Below are 23,999 nucleotides of genomic sequence, written 5' to 3'. Positions count from 1 at the left end.
GTATTTCCCACTTACCAATATCTCTTAAGAAAAAACATTTAGATAAAGATACATTTTAAAATATCCATAGGTCTGAATTAAGGATTAAATTAACTTTATTTTCTGTGGTAAATGGTGGTTTTATCATGCTGGCCACTTGAGATTTGGAGAGTCCTGTTAACTTCCCTGCTTTTAAATGTTTTGATTTTGCAATTGATATGAGAGGTACGCACATCATCACTCACCAGTCTTAACTTGCTTTAGAAACACTCTCTTCTGAGACTAATACAGAAATGGGGCCAAATGTGTAAAAGCCAAGTAATGAAGGAGGATGGGGGGGGGGGGGAGAGACTCAGATTTTTGCTAAAGTCCCTGAGGAAATCCTACTCATTTGGGATAGATTCCCATAGATGGCCATGGCTGGAAATGACACTAATTTTATGGGCTCAGTCTGGCTTCTAGACAATATCTCATCACCACAAGCCATTTTTAAAACAAATGATAATGCTGCCCAAGAGAGACCCAAGACTGGAATAACAGAGTTGCTTGTCAAATTTGATGTGCACTGGCAGATCTGCATATGGAAACCTGACAATCTCTTACCCCACCAATACCTCACTCTAAACAATACTTGATACTGGAGATTGACAAAATCCACTTGCTAGTGGCTAGTGTGATGCTGTCTCTAGTGAGTGTAAGGGCCTATGCTATACTTTTCTGGAAAATTGCAGTATTCATTTAAAATACTGAATTTTTAGCTCTTATGGTTAAAAATAATCTTACAAATGTAAGCCAATACATTGTTGTCTCCTGAGTTTGCACAGACTATGCTCAGTGCTTTGCCAAGCAGAAGTGGAAAATTAACACAATTGATAGATTTCATTGCCAGTATTCAGTCTGATTGTTAAAAGTCATTTCAGTTTCACACTGCTGACTTTTCTGGGACAACTATGAGTAGAGGCAGAGGAAGAGTCAAAGTCAAACTGGAGTTACTCACTTTTTTGGGGGTGGTTGTCTCTTGTAGCAGGAACTCCCTTGCTTCCACCTCTCCTTGCATCAGTCATTATATAGTCAACTTCAAAGTGACAGCATAAATTATGTATACGTCAGTTAGAATGACTTCTTTTTTCAAATAAGTATCATTCCAATATATCTTGTTACAGATTCAGCATTCTGGACTTATTTGCATACACTGGACAACATAGCAAAGAAAGTAGTAAAGTATTAAGGACAACTTCAGATCCTGGATCACTGTCAGTTAATCAAAATTAAGTCTCCTTATTAGTCATTTCAAATATATGATTTCTAGTGATTTTTAGGGGATTTCAAAGGTTAATTCCAAAATTTGTGCCATTTCCTCTGACAAATACTTCCAAACGTTACATGGAAAGAGTGCAGTACTGCTACAATTTTACTTTCTAAACATGATTTCCTACCTGTGTTTGAGCACAGTCATATATTATTTGTAAGTAGACAATGCAAACCTAAAATAAAAATCACTGACTAGCAAGGAATCTAATGCTTTATAATCAGTAAAACCAAAAAATAATAAACAAAGACACCCTAGTCATGCAAACATACAAATCAAATCCAAAACAAATAATAAATTCAACTAAAATACAACCAAATTTAACCCAGACACTTGAAATGGATCAAAATTTTTGACTGAATAGTTTATTCACTGAAAAATATAGTTTCAGGTCACCAAAGCTAGTTGCAAATTTGAAAAAAAGAGGGTGTCTCTGTTGCCCAAGGTTAGGGCACTCACTTAAGAGGGGGAAGACCCCAGCTCCAGTCTCTGCTCCTTAGCAGGAATTCATGTCTGGGTTTCTCACATCCCAGGTGAGTTCCTTAACAACTAGGCTATTAGTACAAAGGAAGACCTGACATCACCAGTTTTATTAATCTAACCCTTCATTTCCTTTGCTTTTATTTTAAAAAGCCAAAGGTTAAAAATGCCCCCAAAACAAAATAAAATATTCCATTTAACATTCCATTCCTTTTTCAATTCACAAAAAAATGCGAATTGGTTTTAGTCAAGCAGAATTTCTGTTTTTTTTGGAACTGTCTGTGAACCAAAAAAATCAGTTTTTCCCACAGCTGTACTAGACACTGAGTTTCCAGACTCAAAACCTAGTATTCTACGTTTACAAGAGCAAGCACTGTATCCAAATTTGTGGCTCCAGACAAGAAATGTGGCAGTTCCTATTAACAATTGAGACATACTATACTGAAGTCAGTGCAGAAACAGAGCTGCTCTCTGTAAATCAAAGTAGCAATTCACAAGGTGACAAAATACACAACTTTGAAAACTTGACAGTGTTAGTATCTGTTTGCACATATCCATTATTTCCCTAAACATCTTTTTACATGATATTCTTTACCATTAGAGACATCCAGTTTGATTGATAAGTAGCATTTGGGGACAACGGTAAGAAATTGGTCTAGAAACTAACATCAAACACTGAAATATGAAAACGAAAAAACCTGGTTTCAGAAAGAAGCTAAATTTCAACTGATTTAATGGCATCTATTCCAAAATAAAACAGTCACAGAGACACTAATTCCTGACACCCCTCCTCCATATTGCCTTGTACTGATGAGAAGTTCAAAAAAGCTCAAGAAATGGCATCGATTTTTGTGAGGGCCAGTCCCTAATCAAACCAGTTAATGCATTCTTCTGTTGGTGATGCACCCTATCCTACATAATTTCACTTGCCACCAATTTGACAGGCAAGGTGATGTAAGCACGCAGTAAATTAATTAACCCCTGCACACAAGGATAAGCAGATAGATACACAGCTCCTGGGTGTGAAGCTCCAGGGTAACAACCCACGGGGCTGTAGTTTATGGCAGTGGTTTTCAACCTGTGGTCCAAGGACCCCTGAGAGTCTGCAGACTATGTCTATGATTTCCAAATGGGTCCGTATCGCTACCTGAAATTGTTTAGGGCTCTGCAAATGAAAAAAGGAAGAAATCCACTGGCTTCCAGAGGTGCTGGAACAATTTGTATAGTGGGGGTGCTGAGAACCATTGAGCCAAACCTGTAAACCCACCCTATCTATATACGATGGGAACCACTTTAAGCCAGGGGGTGCAGGCCACCCCTAGTGCCAGCATCTATGCTAACTTCTGGCATCCAGAGGCGTTTCTCAGCCAGCCTGCTTTCAGCTAGATCACAACAGTTCCTGCAGAGGAGAGGCTCTGCTGCAGATGTTGCAAGGTCTCAGGGCAGCCCCCCTGCCCGCGCTCCACAACTGCTCTAAGGGCTCCCGCTGCCTCCCGGGAGCCCAGGCACCTGGGGCTTCTCTTGGGGGGCTGGGGAAGGAGGGAGTTCAAGGGAGAGGAGCGGCGGGGCAGAGTTAGGGAGCAAGGCTGGGGCCAGCCCGGCTCTAGCTCACCCGCACTCGGGGCTCGGCAGAAACGCCACCTCCCCAAACCCCGGGTGGCCTCCCCCGGCGCAGCGAGCTCCCAGCCCCGCCACCCCCTTACCTCCACCAGCTCCGTCCGGGCCCCGCCGGCAGTACCAGCCCGGCTCGTTGCAGCCCGGGACACTCCTCCCCCACTGAGCAAGGAGCCCGGCCCCGCCCCAGCCCGGAGCGAGCGTCCCTCCGCACCAGGCGGCCCCCCCCGGCCTGCGCTCTAGGTCCTCAGCCCGGCCGCGGCGGCGGCCCCGCCACCGCCCGGCAGCCGTGCACGGAGCACCCCAGAGTGGGGGCATCGCTGCGTGGAGGGCCCAGCCTGTCCCTGACCCTGCGCCCCGCACTCAGGTACCTCACTCCAGTCCAGGCTGAGGGCGCTGAATTGTTCCCAGCCCTTCACTAGGCGGAGCTGAGGTTAAGTGCAGCTCAGGCGGGCAGGGAAAAGCAGGAGCTCCACAGCCCAGAGGCTAGAAGGGAGGGGGGGAATCTGCTTCGTGCCCTTGGCTGCTGCGTCTGTTTCCCCCTCCTTCCTTTCCTCCCCAAACTGCTTCTCCCGCACCCCACAGGCTGTCCCCTTGCATCCAATGCAGCCCAGTCCCATCCCCTGTAATGCTACACTTCCTTACAGTGCTTTATAAGTGGAAGGCAGAGCATCTGCTCCCCTTATGAGGTTATATTAGTAAAAACATGACTAGGCTTGGCACGATTTGATTTGTATCCGATAAATGTCAGTTTCACTTAGGGTAACCAGATGTCCCGATTTTATAGGGACAGTCCCGATTTTTGGGTCTTTTTCTTATATAGGATCCTATTACCCCCCACCCCGTCCCAATTTTTCACATTTGCTGTCTGGTCACTCTAGTTTCACTGAATGCAGTGGAGGTGTCGCCCTGTTGAGCCCAGGATATTAGATAGACAAGGTGAGTGAGGCAAGATCTATTGGACCAATTTTCCACTGTACACACACAAACTGATAAAAAATATTTCTGTATCCAACCTGACAGATGGCAAAGAAAGAAAAATGCTTCTTGAGTAATTATCAGTTTGATTTAAGGATATTTAGCATTGGTCTACTTTTAAAATTTAGGTCAACCTGGGTACATCGCTTCAGGGGATGAGTGTGAAAAATTCACAGAAAAAAAAAAAAAGAGTTCTTGTGTCCTCCGAGCTACTGCAGTTTCTCCTCCCTTGGTGTTCACACCTCAACTGCTAGCAGAGCACCTCACCCTCCCTGATTGAACTAACCTCATTATTTCCATACGGATTTATACCTGCCTCTGGAAATTTCCATTACTTGCATCTTAAGAAGTGAGGTTCTTACCCATGAAAGCTTATGCTCCCAATACTTCTGTTAGGCTTAAAGGTGCCACAGGACCCTCTGTTGCTTTTTACAGATTCAGACTAACACGGCTACCTCTCTGGTACTTGAAGCCTAAATATGACACACAGTGGGGAACGCTTATTAAACAGACTTTACTAAAAGTGCTCAGCTTACTTCAAAGACCCAGAAACCCCCTGTGTAGAACTAGATACTTACAATTAACAAATGGCAAGTTAGGTTGTAAGAACACAGAACTTTATGCATCAATTGGATACATGCATGTGGAGTATTGACTGCCAAAAAATATCTCCAACAATTCTAAGAAATTTCCTCAGTAGTGTAAGACAGTGATTGGAAATGATTCCACCCTTGCTGCATCATTTGTCCATGGCACAGTGGACTCGTATTACAATACACCTCCACTGTTATTGTCAGTAACTTCACACCAAGAATCAGTCAATACTTCAAGTGACCCTATTTTCAAAATAAAAAAGTGGAACACTTGTTTGGCATTTCTTTTTAGAGTCACGAAACAAAAGTCATACTAAAGGCAAAAGTACACTGTACAAAACAAGAGTGTGCTATCGTCACTGCCAGCTTGTGACTCAGTGATATTTGCATCTTTCTCCTGGTGAAGGATTTTTCTTGGTAAGAGTGTTCTAAATAAAATCATAAAACTCAAGAACAATTTTTATAGTGTCTGCTCTCATTCAACTTGTCTGTTCACTTTATGCCTGTCTTTTCATGGTGTTACAACCTGGCCCAGTACCCTACTATGTGTCATGGGGGAGGGATAGCTCAGTGGTTTGAGCATTGGCCTGCTAAACCCAGGGTTGTGAGTTCAGTCCTTGAGGGGGCCATTTAGGGAACTGGGGTAAAAATCTGTCTGGGGATTGGTCCTGCTTTGAGCAGGGGGTTGGACTAGATGACCTCCTGAGGTCCCTTCCAATCCTGGTATTCTATGATTCTATGAATCTGTTGCAAGTGGACCCAGTTTCTATGTCCCACATGCTTCCAAACCAACAGGGTAGAGTCTAGTCACTGTTTCTAGCTTTGAGGCTCCAGGGCGCACACTCTCTCTCTCTCTGACCCAGGGGCGGCTCTAGGCATCAGCAAAGCAAGCACGTGCTTGGGGCAGCCCATTTGCACGGGCAGCAGGGATCCAGCATGGGAGCTGAGAACCAACAGGGGGCCCTGGGAGCTGTAGTTCCTTGGTTAGCTCCCTGCCTATAGAGCCAGCCCTGGAGCAGGGAAAGAACTATATTTCCCAGCATTCCCTTGGCTACTACCAACAGGAAAGAGGGAGAGGGAGTGAGGTAGCTGAGACCTCATGCTGCAGCCTGCTATGAATGGAGAGCTGCACTCTGAAGGGTAGGGAAACCATATTTTAACATTCAAAAAATAGGACACTCCACAGGGAGGGAGGGTAGCCCCACCCTGCCACCATCCACTCCCTCTGACTGCCCCCCACAGAAACCCCAACCCATCCAACGCCCCCCCTGCACCCTGTCCCCTGATCACCCCCTCCCAGGACCCCTGCCCCTAACTGCCCTCCAGGACCCCACCCCCTATCTAAGCCTCCCTTCTCCTTGTCCCCAACTGCCCCCTCCTGAGACCGCCCCAACTTCCCCCCCTAGAACCCCACCCCCTACCTGTCCCCTGACAAATCCCCGGGACTCCCATGCCTATCCAACCGCTGTCTGTCCCCTGACTGCCCCCCCAACCCCTGACCCATCTAACCCCCCCTTCTCCCTGCCCCTGACTGCCCCCCTGAACTTCCGCCCCATCCAACCCCCCAGCCCCCTTACCGTGCCACTCAGACCAGCATGTCTGGCTCCGCGCAGTGCCAGACACACTGCTGCATACATGCTGTCGTGCTTCCCTGCAGAGCCACAGCCCCCTTTCTCCCCCCCGCCCCCCCAGCACATGCCTTCCAGATTTGAACACCTCAAAATTCAGGAGGGCTCAAGCTCAGTTTGGGCAGCTGTTACTTCATTTCTCCCAAATCAAATATACTGATCCACTGTAACTTGCTTAGAAAAAGTAGGATAAAATTGAACAAGAAATGCTTCCCAGTGGTTATTAGGACTGGAATTGCTATTTTCAACAGCCATTGCCTTTTTTGTTTGTTTGTTTAAAAGGAAGACAGTGATATTGCATTGGCAAATTCCCCATAGAAAGAAAGAGTGGAAGAAAAGAATAATAAAGGCACCTCAACTTTTCCTCATTTATGTAGGACAGTCTTATAATAGGCATCCAGATATCCTCCAATCACACAAGCTGAAAATTGTTCCACTTTACTGCAGTTCTGTAACCATATGGGAACCAATCCTGTCTGTGTTCTGTGCACATGTAAAATTCATGCTGAATGACCTGCCGTGGGAGCGAGTTACCAGTGACCCAGGGCTGTGGCGGAAGGAGGGTGCAGGTGGGGGAGGGGGGAAAAGAGCCCAGGGCTGGGGCAACAGGAGGTATGTGGGGGGGGGGCAATGGTGGGGGGGAATGAGGGAGCCCAGAGCTGGGGCGGCAAGGGGTGTGGGTGGGTGGGGAGAGCCCAAGGCTGGGGCAGCAGGGGGGTGCGGCGAGGAGCCCAGGGCTGGGACAGGGGGCAGCCAAAATTTTTTTTGCTTGGGGCAGCAAAAAAACTAGAGCCGGCCCTGCTCTGACCTCTTGTCTGACACCACCCACCCACCCTAGATCCCTAAACCAGTGTTTGAGACCTCCCTGCCCCGCCCCTAGTCACTTACAACTGCTCCTCGAACCCTACCTAGATTGTGGACACTGGACTTCTAGTTTAACCCCTTCAGGGACAACACAGTAGGAAAGCAAGGAGCAGTTGTAAGTGGCTTTAGGCTTAGCAAAAGAATCTTAACCACAGAAACTTTACTCTTCTAGCAGTTGAGAGTTACCGACCTTTGAAAATTACAAAGGACTTGACATCCATGCTCCCCATGTCTGTGTTGACCCCTTTTGTGAATCTCAGGTTTGTCGGCATTTCAGGGTGGACAGAGTCCCTCCTATCCTCTCTCTCCTGCAAGTCCTTTTTTATGTGGGGTGATGGTAGGCCCCCTACTCAGAGCAGAACCCCAGTCTTAAATAGGGCCTACAGAGCTAAGCCAAGTGCTCAGACTGAAGCTACAGACCCACCACTCATGCTTTCCCCTTCCCCACTGCAGGTCCTGGTATAGAAAACCCATTGTACAAGGGGAGTGGGCCAGCTGTTGAGAGACAACCAGAGTCATTGCCCCAGATTGCAGTCTTGAAGGTTCTTGGTTGTTAGTCCTTCAACAAGTTGTCAAGCATCTTTCCCAGACAAGGTGGCTGTCTGGAATGCAGTACAATAGTTATCATTGACCAGGCCCCTGCTTCGGCAGTAGCAATGTCCACTATTTCCACCCATAGACTTAGACATATCTCACCGTCACAATAAGTACAGAGCAGATTCTACTCTGCATAGCAGTACATGTTGAACAGATGTTTTGTAGGGTTTTTTTTAAATGGGTTGATTGACTAAAGGAAAAAACAGAATATTTTAGATACCCCAAAAGAAGTTTCAGGGACCTGCACATCTTATGAAAAAAGAAGACATATGATCACTTTTATTAACGTGCCCCGCCTCAGTTCCAGATGCTTGTGTTCATTATGGTATTCTTTTCAGGTTGCTTTGTTTTCCACTGTGACCAGAGTGCCAGGGGAGCAGCACTGAGGTCACTCAATAAGGGTGAACTGTAAAGAATGGGGCAGACAATCCCCAAAGCTGGTGGATATTCCAATACTTAGATTTACCAAACCAGCACAAAACAGCTTCTATAATACCTCACTGTCTACCCAGAAGCCAACAACACAGTTCTCATAAAGCAACCCAGCCTCGGGCCTCCACCCAGACACACAAGTCAAATGTGATGAGGATTACTGAAAATCTTATTCATCATCCAAGAAAGTTCTACCACTCCCAAAAGATCGGACACATTACCTCCCAGGTTAATGAATATTCCAGATCTTACCCAAATACATGCTTACAGACAATCCTGATTAACTAAACTAGAATTTATTTAAAAAGAAACAAGTACAGACATGAGTACAGTTCTGAGATCAGATTCATAGCAGAGATGGTGAGCTTTGTAGCTGCAAAGAGTTCTTTCAGAATTAGTCCATAGGTTATAGTTCAATGTTCAGATTCAGGGTGATCCAGATTAAGACTGGAGATCTCACACTTATGACTTAAGCTTCCCCTGCATAAAGCATCAAGCAGATCTGAGATAAAAAGGATCAGGACCCAAAGGGTTTTTATACAGTTCCAGGCCTTCTCTTGACAGGTTGGAGTCCTTAGGCGAACAATAGGCAATCATGGAAACTTTGAAGAAGACTTATTTCCTAAGCACCATTGGTAATTAGCTACACAGATTAACATAAGGCATTTTATCCACTAGGCAGTTTATCACAAACTTTAAAGAGACATATAGACAATGACATTATTTCACCCAAGATTCATCTAAATGTTAATATTCCCTTTTGATCTCTGAATCAATACCTATAGTGACAGACAGGAATGGTCAGTTTACATGGCTAACATCTAACAAGATATAAGTACACACATACAATTAGTATCACCTCTAATTCTCTAACAATATAGGTTTGCACTTCAAAGTTCTAGGGCCATTCCGTGTTAGATGGGCATAGTACCATTTATATACTTTTCTAACATGTCTCTAAAGGTTGATTCTGGATTATTTAGCCTGCAAGCTGTTTAACCCTTTCTGCCCATGTGTCACACACTATAAGATTCGTGGCTACCACGGTTATATAATTGCAACGATGATTTGCATGGTTATACTCTAATCAGATAACATCACATCCACTTATTTTCAGCTCTCCAGTTCAGACTTTTGTAGGACTGTTCTGCTTATCTCCTGACTCCGGTATTTTCAGCTGTCAGGGTTTTGTCTGAACTAAATGGCTAGATCTGGAACACGAGGTCCAGCACCTAGGAACTCTATAGCCTTGCTTATTACAACATGATTGAACTGATCCAAAATATTTGCTTTCTTGGCTCTATCACTGTGCTGTATAGGTAAGCGGTCAGTGCTTGAATCACTGATGGTAACCAAATATTGTTGGTTTAGAGACAAAGAGAATCTCCTGAGTCAGATCCATGAATGGTTCCAGGGCTTGAAATTTCGTCTCTGTAAGACTTCACTGAAGTGGAATCAATGGTTTGATGCCAAGATCATCAGCGGGGAGTGCTGAGACCTTTATTATCCACCAGGCAACTCACTATGTTGAAATTGGAATTCCACAATTTCTCTGGCTGTTAACAGACATTCAAGATCTAATTCTATTTTGTATGCTGTGAAGCTTGGAAACAACAGAACCATAGGTGCTGGAATTAGGGGTGCTACAGCACCCTCTGGCTTGAAGTGGTTCCCATTATATAGAGGGTATAGTTTGATTCAATGGCTCTCAGCACCCCAATATACAAATTGTTTCAGCACCCCTGAACAGAGCTCTGGCCTGGTAGTTGAGGAGGTGTGGCAGCCACTTAGGTGTGGGCCCACTGCTCTATCTGGGCATGTACCTTTCTGACACCCCTCCTTCCCTGATAGAGAATTGGGTGGCTGATTGATGGCAGAGGTGAATGGGGCTGCTGGAGTGCCTTCCGTTTGGGGTAGTGCACTGTTGCTCAACCAGCTTGTCCTGTCCATGACCTGGCATCAGTTCAACACCCTGACTCTACACCAGGGAACTCTGGCCAGCCTCCAGAAGATGATGCTGGAGTCTTTTTGGGCAGGGCTGCACAGGGTCTCTGCAGGTGTCCTGAGCTTCCCCGGGAGGGAGGGTGGACAGGGCTTGGTCTATATCCACAGCTAGGTCCATGCCTTCTGCCTTCAGGCCCTGCAGAGACTCTCAGTGCTGGTGGTCTAGCATGGAACATGCTGGTGCAACACCTTCCTCTGCCACTTCCCAGGGCTCTGATACAACTGGCAACTCTTTTCTTCACCTGAGAGGTCTCCCCCAAGACCTCTCTGAGCTGCTGGTCTTTTACCAGGACCTCCTCAGGACCTGGAAGCTAGTTTCAGTGACCAGGTCCATAATGGCCGCCAAAGGGAAGGACCTCTTAGTAGAACCCCTGCTACACAACCCCCTTCTCTGTGTGCAGGTGATGGAGTCCCCCTTGGTGTGGCAGAGGTTGGTCCCAGTTGGTACCACCATAATTGGAGATCACCTGGGCTAGGGTGGACATGGAGCTGCCCACCCTGCGCATCCCATGTCATGTGCTCCAGGAGGTGAGGGCAGTCTTGACTCTTGCTGCTCTTGCTTTCCTCGAGTGGGTCCTGCGGGCAGGTGCACCCCACCCACCTCTCATTCCTGGCCCTCCAGACCTCATCATCAGGCCCCTGCCTGGGAGCCTCCCTAGCCACCCCCAACATCACCTGAGCCAATTGCATGGGATCCAGCTGGTCCACCTCCAAACTGTGCCCAGAGAGCATCTGTACATGCTTGTGCTTCACACCATCCACTCATGTCCTGCCCCAACACCAAGTAGTGGAACGTGCTGCCCCCTGAGGGGGGCGAGGAACCCCATTGGGCAACTCTGTACTCCAGTCTGGTTCCATGGCCTGCTGGGGATATTAGTTGGCGGCTCCTTCATAGAGCCATGAGCATGTACCTGGCATAGTTCACAAACTCCCCTGGCACCTTTGCCTTTTGCAGTTGGAGGGAGACCCTGGCGCACATCTTTGTAGAGTGGATCAGGTTGCAGCCCCTTTTCTGGCTTTTCCAGAACCTCTTCCCGAGGTTCTGGCTGCACTTCCCCCTGCACCTCTTGATCCAAGCACACACCATTCATGGCCCCACAAAGTCATGGGACTTCCTTGTCCGCCTTCTCCTGGTGCTGGCCAGTACAGCCATCCATCACACCAGGAGGAGGAAGCTGAACAGGGGGGTACTCTGCAACTGAGGGGCCTATTTCTGGTCCCTTACTTGATTATACCTCCAGGCAGAGTTCCTCTGAGTAGTGTTCACTGACTCCCTGGACACTTGAGGAGCAGTGGGCACTGCCAGGGATTCTCTGTTCAGTGTCCCCCTCTGGATCCCTAATTCTTTACCTCTGAATTCACCCCCATTCCTGTTTTTTTTTCATTTGTTGTCCCCCATAATCAATTGACGCCTTGGTCCAGTGATCCCTTCCCCTTAAAGGGAGGCTTTTCGTTTTTAGTGGTTCTACACTTGCTCATCCACCCAGTACTTTAAATAGTACTAACTCCCAGTGTGGACACGTAGGGTATGTCTCCACTGCAATTAAAAACCCGCATCTGGCCCATGCCAACTGAGTCAGTCTCCCAGGGCTCTAAGGGCTGTTTAATTGCTGTGTGGACATTTGGGCTTGGGCTGGACCCAGGGCTGGCGCTTCCATTTAGGCGACCTAGGCGGTCGCCTAGGGCAGCAGGATTTGGGGGGCGGTATTTTGCCGCCCTCCGTGGCAATTCTGCAGCGGGGGGGGTCCTTCCGCGCTCCGGGTCTTCGGCGGAAATTCTGCGGCGGGTCCTTCACTTGCTCAGGGACGCACTGCCCAAGTGCCCCGAAGACCGGGAGCACGGAAGGACCCCCTGCCCTGCCTAGGGCGGCAAAAACCCTGGCGCCGCTCCTGGCTGGACCCTGGGCTCTAGAACCCTGTGGGGTGGGAGGGTCACAGAGATTGGGCTGCAGCCCAAACCTAAATTTTTATGCTGCAATTAAATAGTCCCTTAGCCCGAGTCAGCTGGCATGGGCCAGATATGGATGTCTAATTGCAGCATAGACATACCCTTACTGTGCACTAACAGAGCACCCAGGCAGTTTAGCTTAGATTGCAGTTTCTCTCTGTCCCCTTCTACGTGTGCATTACAATGCAGTTTTAGTCATGCTGATGTTTCTCAATACAAATAGTTTTCTTTAACTGAACCAGGGTAAATGATTAACTGATTTTAGGGCCCTTATTCAGCATTCTAAAAAGGATTATTTTTTGCCAGAAAAAGAGGAAGAGAGATACAGGGGACAAAAGAGGTGTTCAGGGGAGGGATAATGGAAATAGAGACACACACATATAAATGTCATTGAGGAGGAGATGGTGCATTGCTGCAATATAATCAAGACTTGTGCCAGAATATAGCTTTTGAAACAAATTGTCCAAAGCCATAATATGATCTTTAAATAAAACTTAATTTTCCTCCTCTGAGAAATGGATTGTTTTTTAATATGAGATAAAGTTGTATTGTGGTTTCTAGATACATTCAAAAAAATCACCTATAATGCAACCTAAATGGAGCTACTATAAGGTGGGTGCAAAACTGGTTGGAAAGCCATTCCCAGAGAGTAGTTATCAGTTGTTCACAGTCATGCTGGAAGGGCATAATGAGTGGGGTCCCACAAGGATCAGTTCTGAGTCCGGTTCTGTTCAATATCTTCATCAATGATTTAGCTAATGGCATAGAGAGTATACTTATAAAGTTTGTGAACGATACCAAGCTGGGAGGGGTTGCAAGTGCTTTGGAGGATAGGATTAAAATTCAAAGTGATCTGGACAAACTGGAGAAATGGTCTGAAGTAAATAGGATGAAATTCAATAAGGACAAATGCACAGTAAGTCATTCAAATTTCACAATCATTGCTTATGTAAATGTAGAAAATTAATTGTCAATATACAAACTTGCATACTTAATTGCTTAAGTTTTCCTGATTGTGACCTTATAGCATCTCTCTCTCAAATTGCAAACTGAGAAAAAACACCCAACAAATAAAAATTCCATCATGTGGCATCATATTGACACCTACCTGGGTCATGAGCAAAATTGTACCCTTTAGATCCACTACACAGGCTTCTGCCATTAGAGCTAAAGAGAGCAGTAGTACATTGCCATTGTCTATGTGGACCAGCACTATAGAGGGACGACATACACTTTGCCAGTACACCTCATAGCTATTTGCTGACAGCAGAGGAATGGTGAGACCCAAGGATCCTGGGTTCCATTCCAGGCTCTGGAAAAGAGCGTTCTCTAGTGAGCAGAGACTTCTGCACATTCTCCCCAAATCTGACCCCTTCTCCAACATCCACTCCTACCAACTTGTCCCAGTCGCATTCTCCTTGCCTATCCAGTCTCAGGCTTCTCATCACAGTCCCAGTCTCCCTGCCCAACCAGTCCCAATTCCTCCATTTCCATCCCCACTCCTTGTCCCCAATTTCCTTGCCCAGCCACTTCCAGTTCCCTCCTCCCAGCTCCTCATCCAATCTGTCTCCATGCTTCACCTCCCCACTGGCTCTTATTCTCCCTCCCCAGCTCCTCATCCAATCTCAGTCTTTTCCCCCACCCCCTGCATGACTCTTTGTCACAGTGTCACCCTTCCTTGACTCCTTGTTCCAGTCCGTTTGCCCATATAATCCCAGTTCTCACCCCTGCATTGGAGCTCCTTGGCCGCTCAGTAGACCCCCCACCAATGTTGGTTCCTAATCCCCATCTCCTAGTCCAACTAATCTAGTTTCTCCCAATCCTCCAAATCCAATGTTCCACCAACTGGCTCACAGTTCACCTCCATTTCCCTCACTGGCTCCTAGTCTCACTTTACCTGTGGAAACAGTCCCAGCCTCTTCTCCCCTCAGCTCCCAGTCTCCTTGCCTACTTATCACTCTCCCCCACCAAACTCCCAGTTGCAGTTTCTCTCCCCCATACAGTTCCAGTCTCAGCAGATTCCTTGTCCCAGTCTAATCCCCTCTCTCTCATCTGCTTTTCCCCCCCTATTCATTTTAATCAGATGGCTTCCTCCACCATACTGCCTGGGTGCCGGAGGGGGTGTCATTAAGCACACAGGAGAGATAGGCTTTCTGCTCTCAGGTTCCAGTACCCAACCCCACTCTTTCCTGGAGCAGCCATTACAGTGAAAGTCCAGCTTCACCCTAGCCCTGGGCTGGAGCATGCTCAGTACTTCTGTGGGCATGCAACATGTACAGTCTGGTCAGCACTAGGAGCCGAGAGAGACTCAGGCATGCTCAGTGAGAATGGAATCTTCACATGTTTTAGCTGCTAAAATTGAAGTCTCTGCTGAGCATGTGTGACTTGCAATTTTTTTTTAAGGCTTTTAACTTGGCTAAGTTGGAATGGATTTTCATGGTAATGGCAAAATGCACATCCCTGACAATAAGACCACCTCCCTGCCAAATTTCAAGTTCCTGCTCCAATGCAAGAATGTGCTAAAAAAGCGGGGTGGGCGGGTGGAAAAAAAAATCACCAGAATATTTTTAACATCGGTAAAAACATTTTTCCTTAGCCTCATTCTTAGAACATCTGAACCATTTTGGCTGAAAGTATCCAAAAAATTCAGCCTGAGACAAACAACGAGCATGGAGAATTGCAGCCTGAACAATTAAAATTTGGCAACATAAGAAGGAACAGAAAACAGGATTTTTCCTCCCACCCTCTTAATAAGGCAATTTTAATAAAAGATGATGCTACCAGTCCCACCTATAATATGTATCTGTGTGTTCCTTTGTCCGGCAACATCATGTGTCATAGGAATCAAAACAACTCCACACATCATCATCTGCTTCCATGAGTCTGAAGTCCAAGTTGTACAAATAGTTATATATAACAAAAGCAAAGTCTAGACATATTCCATTGTTCTACAATATTTCCCTACATAGATTTAGGAAATGAACTGTCAATGAACATTTTTATAATATCCTGAATTCAACAATAGCAAGGTTCCATTGTGACCAAAAAACAAGTGCGGCTGGATTGGACAGTGAAAGAAGGGAGACGGAGGTACGGGAGACAGAAACTGATGAGAAGAAGGCACGTGAGGAGGAGAAATATGTTTGATAAAGGAACGGGTTAAGTCAATGAAATATGCATATAATTTTACCAAACAGGCAAAAGAAAACTGAAGCGAAAAAGTGAGAGAAATAAAAAGCTAAAAAGACAGAATCCAAAAAGTGTTCTGAAGAGGTTGATCTTAGAGTAAAAAAAAAAAATTGAAGGTAAGAGACTAAAACACACACACACACAAACCAAAAAACCACACACACCCAAGGAAAGGTTACACTAAAGCAAACAGAGGGAGAGAGATGTAAGGTGGGCCAAGTAAATTCCGTTTTTGAAATGATGTTATGGAAGGTTTGATGGCAAAACAGCACAATGAAATACACAAACACTTTATTTTTCTTAGAAAATATGTGAACAGAAGCAAGTGATTGTGGTTAGGTGACCTAATTGTTGATAGAAGGTGTCAGGAAATAACCTGATTTAATTGAACAGGGAGCTGTTTTTTGGGGGAGAGTTTTTTTTTTTTTTTTTTTAAGATACAAAAGCCAGTCTATGAAGTGTACAAAGTATTGGTATCTGTTGTAGTTACTGATGGAAAATATGAGAGTACGTTTGTGCTTTGTTTTGGTACTTTTTTTTTTTAATTGAAGATAACTTTATATTTTTCTGGTACAGAATTCCAGATAAATACTTGGAAAGCTAGCTTTCATGCAGGAAAAAAAAAGTATTTTTACAAAGCCTTTAATAGAAGTAATGAACTGCTTTTAAAAATATAAATCTCAGTACCCACTGGCAGCCAGCTCCCCACTTCCCCCCAGTCCCTGCCACCCACCTGCTGCCCTGCCGATCAGCACCTCCCCCTCCCTCCCAGCGCCTGCCGCCCACTGTGATCAGCTGTTTCATGGTGTGCAGGAGGCTCTGGGCGGGAGGGGGAGGAGTGGGGATGGGGCATGCTGTGGGGAGGTGGGAAGAGGCAGGGTGAGGACATGGGGGAAGAGATAGAGTGGGAAGAGGTGGGGCAGGGGTTTAGGGGAAGGGGTCAGGTGGGGGGGGCTGGGGCAGAGTCAGGGGTTGAGCACCCTCTGGACCTGGAGGAAGCTGGCACCTATGTTTCTGGGCCAGATGCTGCCACTCTTATTCACCTGTAGTGGGACAATATTGTGAGTAGCTCAACTGAGGTTTTTCTTATTTTGATTTTACTGGAGCTGGCTAGTTTCAGAGTAACAGCCGTGTTAGTCTGTATCCGCAAAAAGAAGAACAGGAGTACTTGTGGCACCTTAGAGACTAACAAATTTATTAGAGCATAAGCTTTCGTGGACTACAGCCCACTTCTTCGGATGCATATAGAATGGAACATATAATGAGGAGATATATACACACACATACAGAGAGCATAAACAGGTGGGAGTTGTCTTACCAACTCTGAGAGGCCTAATTGGCCTAATTGGCCTCTCAGAGTTGGTAAGACAACTCCCACCTGTTTATGCTCTCTGTATGTGTGTGTATATATCTCCTCATTATATGTTCCATTCTATATGCATCCGAAGAAGTGGGCTGTAGTCCACGAAAGCTTATGCTCTAATACATTTGTTAGTCTCTAAGGTGCCACAAGTACTCCTGTTCTTCTTTTTTTGGAGCTGGCTGTGGAGTAAGGCACTACATAAAGTGAAGAAGAGCTGCAGATTCTGGCCCTTTGTTAGGGAGAGGGGGAAAAGGCACAAAATGCTTCAAAAGCTCTTCCTTTATATCCCATCTGAGATCACATAAGTATCACATCATGAAAATTCAAACTATGGTGGCCATTTTAGTCTATGATTTTCTTGAAAGTCAAAATAGAATTGCAACAAACCTTACTAGAATACAGTCTTAGCTAATCTAATCAGAACATTTCTTCACAGTACAAAATCCAGCAGTTCAATTTACAGGGATGCTGCCCTAATTACAGTAACACTATCAACATTATGCAATGAGTTTGACAGTACTCAAAACTTCAAAAAGATTAATAGCTGTGCATAAAGAAAAATGTATAAAAGATGATAAAAAATAGGAGAAAAAAAACTGAAATAAAAATAATCCTCAGAATTTAAATAGTGATTAAACTTAGTTCATTCTCATAACTGTGTTATGTTAGGAAAAAATCTTCACTGTCATGGTGTCAAATACAGCACTCTAAAAAGTCCTGGAGCAGATCCTCAGTTGAGGATCTTCAGTTGGGGCCATGCCTATTTATATGAGCTGAGAATTTGCTGCCTAAACTTTCAGGACCTGATTACTCTCACTGCAGACATAAAACAAATGGATACAAATGTGGGCATGAATCACATGCATAAATACCATGACTGTGTGTGCAAGTCAGATCACTGCACACATAAATAGCCAGGTACATGGGTAACAGGCCATTTGTATGTCCAGTTAAGTGACGATCATAGCATCAGCACACACAAATTAGGCACATCAGTTTTGTGCGTTCAGTGTTGAAAAGCAGGTCCTTAACATTTCAAATTCTCATTTTCAAAATGCATTGTTACTTTAAAAAAAATGCTTCAAAATTGAAGGAAGCAAGAGGAAAGAAAAGGAATGGGAAAAAATATTCATGCATACTAGTCATTTACTTTGCAATTTAAGTAAATATGAAATTACTGATGTAGGCAATATTGTATTCTTTTGACATAGCAAACAGTCTCCTCCTGCTGAAGGACTCGACACGGCAATGGATATTTATTATCTAGAAAGAAATGATTGGTGCCAAGTATTATGCCTTTTTCTTCTTTAGAAATTTGTACCCTATCAGTGCCAGTACAGATCTAACAGGTGATGGGATGATTTCTGTCAAACTGGAAAGCTATTCATGAGGACATATTTCCACTCCCAGTTGCACTTCTGCATTCCAATATTTGTTGGGTTTTAGTATTGGTGAAACAACATTCTGACAATTAAAATGTATTATAAGTGATATTTATATTATGATAGTACACACGGAGGATTTTCTCTCCATTGTGCTGGGTGTATTACAAACATATAGTGAAAGAAATCACTGCCCAGTTGTAAAAGCTTTGTTACCAACTACACAATGATTGATCAAAAACCTTTAAATGGTTTAGGGATGAGGAAAATGTATGTCCTATAGAATCCATAGTGAGCACAAATACTATATGAAAAGTACAGGTGTGTACAGCATTGTATAGCACTGTTAGTATTTTGGATATAATTTCTAATACAGAAAATACATGACTTTATCCCTGTAAAGGTTTTCTTCCTCCCTTCTCTACCAGATGTCTCTGCAGGTACAGATATAAAGAAAACACAGAGTGCACTGGGAAACAATGCGGGGGGGGGGAGGAGGAGATGACCACTTTCTTTTTAATTAGCTTTTTCCTTTCTGAACATATATTAACCCTTATGTCCAAAAATCTTAATCACCCGGTAAGAGTGTTGCCAATCCTTGTGATTTTATCATTAGTCTCAGAATATTTGATGTTTTCTTACAGCCCTAGCTCCTGGAATCCTGTGATTATGTGTAAATCTCACCTTTTTTTCCTTAAATAAAGTTTCTAACTCTCATGGGTGAGGAGGAAAGCTTGAAAGTGTGACAGAAGTACACCCTAAAGACTCAAAACCCAAAATAAAAAACGTTTTTAAAAAAAAATTCATGATTTCTGGAGTCTGACTCATGGCTTTTTCACACTTGAGGTTGGCAATACCGCAAACCGAATATGAGGACAGAGTGGTACAGTTGTCTGGTGGGTCCTTTCTGTCCCAGCTTTTGGAGACCTTATTACCTGATCTCACTCTGGAACATCCAAAAGAAAATTATCAACAATTTTTTGTGTTAGTCTTTAACAGCCTGACCAATTAATAGGAAGGATGAAAGACTAATTGCATCTCTACCTCACAAAGACAGAGTGCGGAGAACAAAAAGATCAGAGGTCAAAAAATGGTTTAACACAGAATAGTCTAAAGTCCCACATGCAATTATTTAATAGTCTGTCAGCAATGCTTCAGGTGCCTGGCTGGCCATAAAACACTTTGGCTAAGATGTTCAAAGCCACCTACAGGTTTTGGACACCAATTCCCTGTTGGGAATTGAGCAACAGGCATCCAAGACCAACAGGGCTTTGAAAATCTCAACCCAGGGATCCATCCATGACAGTTCTAACCTAGCAGGCATTACCAGTACCCCTGTGAGTGCACCACCTTGGAGCAAGGGGAGGGAAAACCTCCACCCGCATGGAGTTACTGCACACTGATGGAATGAAATCATGGATGGAAACACCGATCTTGCAACTGCACTAGTATAACAGCTCCCAGCCCAACAAGTCCCATAGCAATCTTATCCATCCTTCAATGACAGTTTTAGGCTTTTCCAATTGACCTTCCAGGCCCATTTCTTTTCTTATTAGTTGCTATCTAATAAATTGTATTTGTTTGAACTATATGTAATGATCAGTGGGTCAGGGAAACATCCAGAGCAGAGAGATTACTCCAGAGTAGCTCCTGTCCTAAGTGACCATGACAAGGTGTGTGTGTGGGGGGGGGGGGGTCGAGCCCTCCATGAATCCTGGGCCCAGCCTTGTTGAGGTTACAAGGACTCTGCCACACAGGAGAGTGGAAGTGAAGTCCTTGAGGTCAGGTAGGCCTCTGGGTAAAGGGAGTGGGAATGAGGACTGAGATCCTTTCGCTAGCCAATTCTGCCAACATAGTGTATAAGCCAGGAATATTCTCCACAATACCGGGACCATTCCCCCGCTTACACATCAAACTGGTGGTGAGCGTCAGGCTACTAAAAAGTAGCCAATGTGACCTTAAACATTTGTGAATGACCTCTCCCATCCCCAGACCAGGATCTGGAGAATGCAGAGATAGCTCAAAGCCTCCATAGCTTCCCCTTTCCCAGGGCCTCTACACAGAATCTCACCCACTGCCTTACAGCACAATTCCAGTAAAAGTTTTCATGTCTGTACGCTGATATCTTCCAGCAAGTGAATGACCAGAATTAGAGACAGATGTGAACTGGCAATTGTGTTATGCCAATTTTATGCTGATGTAACCAGTAGAGATGTGGAGTTACACCATGTAAATCTTGACTAATTTAGTGTTGAATGCGACTCCTTTTGTTTTGCTATTCTTTTTCCTCCCCCTTATGTTTGTCTCCTTTTGTCTTAAGAAGAGCTAGACTTTAACCCCAAAACCTATGAGCTACCACCTTAAATTTACTCTCTGAACAAGAGCATTTGCAAACCATCAGAAAATCTTTCAAGCAAGGGCTTTTCCCTTAAAAAAAAAATCCATATAAAAAGAGAGAGAAAGGTATAAGGGAGATTAATTTTAAGTTCAGTAAACCTTAATTTAGCAAAGTGGTTTTCCCTCCTTTTTGATGTTTAATAAATGTTGAAGATTTTTGGAGGTGGGAGGTTGGTAATGCAGAAAAAGTGAGACCAAACCGTTGGCGTCATAACCAACTCTAATTACTGTGAATGCTGGGCCAGTAAAGAAAGTAACAGCTAGGAAAGGTTTAAAACCAACTCCTAAATACTTATCTGATCCTTACAATATGGCAAAGAAGCCAGGGTAGGGGCAGGTCATTGTAGTCCAGTGAAGAACTGGGAAAGAGGGGATGAGTCATCTTGTAAATGTCAAGGAGAGAAAAAAAAAAAAGAGGCCCTGGCTTTCCATTCCAGAGCTATTTTTATACATCATATACAAGCAAAAAAGGGCACAGGGATAATTTATTTTCCATTTGCAGATCACCTTTAAAGTGACTAACAGAGAAAAAATAGTGCATAACTGCTTCAATTCCAAACAATACCCCGATATATTTAGCAAGTATTGTTACAATGGTGGTGTAAGTCCATTTCCTGGTGGTTTGACCTCCTTGTTATGATGAGCTGTGACAGACCCCTCTCTCTCACTCTCTGGGAAGGAGAGGGGAACCTTGCTGTTCTGGTCCCTGTCCCCGACAGACACCATAACCATCTCACTCTCCACAAAACCCTGCCATTCCAATAGATTTGAACTCCATACAGGCAGATCAGGAACAAAGCTGGTACACACAAAATGAAAACAAGAATTTCTAACATGTAGATGTCTTATTAAAATAATAAATAAGTGGATTGGTACAAGCCATTGTACTTTAATTGACCTTAATTTCCCCAGTCCTAGAAACAAGGAGGAAAGCAGAGCCTGCTCTAGCTATCTGAGATAAGTAATTATGCTGACTTGTTTTACCATCTGACCTAAGTAAGATAAATGAAAGTGATAGAACAATGAGTCATCTTAATTGAAAGACTGTTTGGAAGGAATGACACATAATAAATTGAGAGGTTTTGCCATGTTTTCCTTAACTCATTAAAAGACTTAATGCACAGGATTTCCTAGCCAGGAATAACATTATTTATCTAACGACCATGCTAATGTGACTGGATTAGAATAATGTTTGCTCCATCTGGCCCTATTGTAACACATTCTGCTTTAAACTGCAGCCCTGAAATATTTAGATATCAGATTCTATTTGTATTTATTTATTCTTAGACTTGGAAAGATTTATTTTTTATTGTTTATAAAAAATGACAGACTATTTGTTTTGCTTTTAATCAAAAAAGTTATTGCAGTAGCAGGAAATTTAATAAAGCTGAGACACTAATTATTTGCTTTAAATTTATAAATATACAAGTCAGTTTATAACAGGTACAGAAATAAAATGTCATAATATTGTATATGGATTGCCAGAAATTACAAGTGCAATATATAACAACTTTCTGTATCTGTAGATTAGTTTTGGAGAAGTAAGTGGAGCAAAAAATAGATGAATGCCATTATATAAGCCCAAATTCTACAGACTTACAAATGTGCTTAACTTTATATATTGTGAGTAGGCACAATGACTTCAGTGGGGCAAGAATTTCACGCAATGGGAGTTTTGCCATGGACTTCAATGGGGCTAGGATTATACTGACTTCAGTGGGACTGTTCATGGTGTATAAAGTCTTTCCAGGATTGGGGCCTTCCTCATTAAAACCTAATCCTAAGACTACTTATATTGTATTACACATTTTATTACTGCATTTTTTTAATTCTATTGGGCCTTGGTAGGATTTCCCCCAAGAGCATAAGCAATTTGGAGCAAGGACAGTCTTTTGTCACCCCTAGCACAATGGGGTCCTGGTCTATCACTAGGGCTCCTAGACGGTAATACAAATAAATATACTCTGCACAGGGGTGAATTTCACTCTAGAAGAGCAAAGATGCTGGTACATTGAATATTACTTTCTATAAGCTGTATCCTGTGTCCCTAAGTGTATGGAAGTACTATTGAAGTTATTAGGAGTTTCACAAATGCATTGAGAGCTTGTAGAATTGAACTCCTAAATCAAAAGTTGTACTTTAAAGGTGAAATGTATCCACCGTCTGTAGCAACCAGTATTTTGCACTTCCTTGGTGCCTTCTACTGGAGGATCTCAAGATGATTTAAAAGTTCAGGGGTCGGCAACCTTTCAGAAGTGGTGTGCTGAATCTTCATTTATTCACTCTAATTTAAGGTTTCGCGTGCCAGTAATACATTTTAATGTTTTTAGAAGGTCTTTTTCCATAAGTTTATAATATATAACTAAACTATTGTTGTATGTAAAGTAAATAAGGTTTTTAAAATGTTTAAGAAGCTTCATTTAAAATTAAATTAAAATGCAGAGCCCCCCGGACTGGTGGCCAGGACCCGGGCAGTGAGAGTGCCACCAAAAATCAGCTTGTGTGCCGCCTTCAGCACGCCTGCCATAGGTTGCCTACCCCTGAGTTAAACCTTACCGCACCTCAGAGAGGCGAGTATTACCCTGTTTCCCCGAAAATAAGACAGTGTCTTATATTAATTTTTGCTCCCAAAGATGCGCTAGGTCTTATTTTCAGGGGATGTCTTATTTTTCAGAAATGAAAAATGCCTTATTATCGGTGGATGCCTTATTATCGGGGAGGTCTTATTATCGGGGGGATGCCTTATATTACAACGAGAGGCAAAACTGTAAGTAGGCCTTATTTTCGGAGGATGTCTTATTTTCGGGGAAACAGGGTATTAAGCTTCCTGTATGTCTGTAAAATGAAGATAAGTGACTTACTCAAGAAAGTCTGTGGAGGAGTCAGAAATGAAAACCAGATCTCCTTGCTTCCAATCTTGTCTCTAACCAAGAAGTTTGGCCTCTCACATTTTAAGAGAGCCTACAGAAGTTATGCACCCAGTTCCCAGAAGTCCCGGTCTTAATCTCAAACCCTAACTAATGTGAGTGGTCTCATTGACTTCAATAATTTGAATGAGAGTTTTAAAGACTGGGCCAAAAAATATAGTTTTCCTCAGGATAGAACTAAAAACCACTGAAGCCGACGGACAGACACCATTTTACTACAGTGGGCTTTGGATCAGGCCTTAAATGCCAGTAACTCTGGACTTAATATTGAACAGGTACAACACAAAGGTAACAAATTTGACCTGCTCCGTTCCCG

At 43.9% G+C, this 23,999-nt stretch overlaps 1 protein-coding gene across 13 annotated transcripts in view; it reads right to left on the bottom strand.

Moving 5' to 3' along the window:
- IL1R1 (interleukin 1 receptor type 1) overlaps positions 1-23,999 on the bottom strand; it is an 80,512-nt gene that overhangs the window by 44,257 nt on the left and 12,256 nt on the right. For 8 of the 13 annotated variants that reach the window (XM_054010030.1, XM_054010039.1, XM_054010016.1 and 5 more), the window contains one exon: positions 977-1,171. The exons of 2 other annotated variants lie outside the window; for them this stretch is intronic. The gene's annotated coding sequence lies outside the window, so the exon portion shown is untranslated. Of the gene's footprint in view, positions 1-976; positions 1,172-3,471; positions 3,574-3,753; positions 3,847-23,999 lie in introns of those variants that run through there. 3 more of the 13 variants (XM_054010055.1, XM_054010046.1, XM_054010073.1) reach the window with 3 other exon arrangements.

Source organism: Malaclemys terrapin, chromosome 1 (assembly GCF_027887155.1).
Source record: "Malaclemys terrapin pileata isolate rMalTer1 chromosome 1, rMalTer1.hap1, whole genome shotgun sequence".
NCBI lineage: Eukaryota > Metazoa > Chordata > Testudines > Emydidae > Malaclemys > Malaclemys terrapin.
This window is presented reverse-complemented; position numbering and strand designations above follow the sequence as displayed.